This window comes from Condylura cristata, unplaced genomic scaffold (assembly GCF_000260355.1).
Source record: "Condylura cristata isolate star-nosed mole 26May11 unplaced genomic scaffold, ConCri1.0 scaffold00027, whole genome shotgun sequence".
Taxonomy (NCBI): Eukaryota; Metazoa; Chordata; class Mammalia; order Eulipotyphla; family Talpidae; genus Condylura; species Condylura cristata.
The window spans coordinates 8,374-9,235 of NW_004567128.1; the positions used below are offsets into that span (position 1 = coordinate 8,374).

The 862-nt window shown below is 72.0% G+C and overlaps 1 protein-coding gene across 1 annotated transcript in view; it reads right to left on the reverse strand.

Moving 5' to 3' along the window:
- LOC105854134 (basic proline-rich protein-like) overlaps positions 1-505 on the reverse strand; it is a gene marked incomplete at its 3' end in the record, with an annotated part of 3,390 nt that extends 2,885 nt beyond the window's left edge. Inside the window, exon 1 of the mRNA XM_012730226.1 lies at positions 265-505. The remainder of the gene's footprint in view (positions 1-264) is intronic.
- Positions 506-862: the final 357 nt, after the last annotated feature.

Consider the following 862-nt stretch of genomic DNA (forward strand, 5'->3'; position numbering starts at 1 on the left):
GGCGAGCGGGTGTGAGAACAGAGCCCCCGAGACCCTCCAGTGACCAGCCCCCTCGTGGGTGGACAGGACAGGGGTGGCGCTCGCTTCTGGACATCGTCTGCCCGCGCTGACCAGCGATAAGGGACGTCACACACTCAGTCGGCAGGTTTAATCACTCGTGGCCCGGGACACGCGGGTTCTCCTGAGCCCGGCGGGGCGCAGGAGGCCGGGACGGAGCCCCTGGGCGTGCGGGCAGGGACCGGACACTCGGGGTCCTCCACAGACCTTGAGGGGCGCGGGGGGCGCGCAGACGTCCGGCTCGGCCGCTACCCGGACAGGAGGTCCGGAGTGACGTCCCGGACTCCCGTCATCTCGCAGCTCCGGGCCCACAGCTCCCGCTGCAGCCGCGGGTCGTACGTGGCCCGCAGGGACGTGGTCTCTTCCTCGTTGTACAGGTAGTGGCCACCTCGCCCTTCCAGGGAGGGGGTGACCGCCGCGAAGACGGAAGTCCAGGCGCCTTCGTCTGGGGTCTGCCGGGGGAGGGGGCGGGTCAGCGGCAGAGCGTGGCCCCGCCCTGTGGAAGGACGCAGTGGCCACGCCGGTGGGAGCCGGGCGGGGTGAGGGGCCCGGGCGGCCACGCTGGGGGGACCCAAGGGGGGTGCTGGAAGAAGGCCAGAGCCCCAGCGGGCTGACACCCAACACGGCCGCCTGGGTCCCACCCAGCACCCCGATGGGTCCCACCAACACCCCCATCTGGGTCCCACCCAACGCCCCCAACTGGGTCCTGCCAACATGGCCGCCTGGGTCCCACCCAGCACCCCCGACTGGGTCGCAAGCCAACACCCCGACTGGGTCCCCTCAACATGGCCGCCTGGGTCCCACC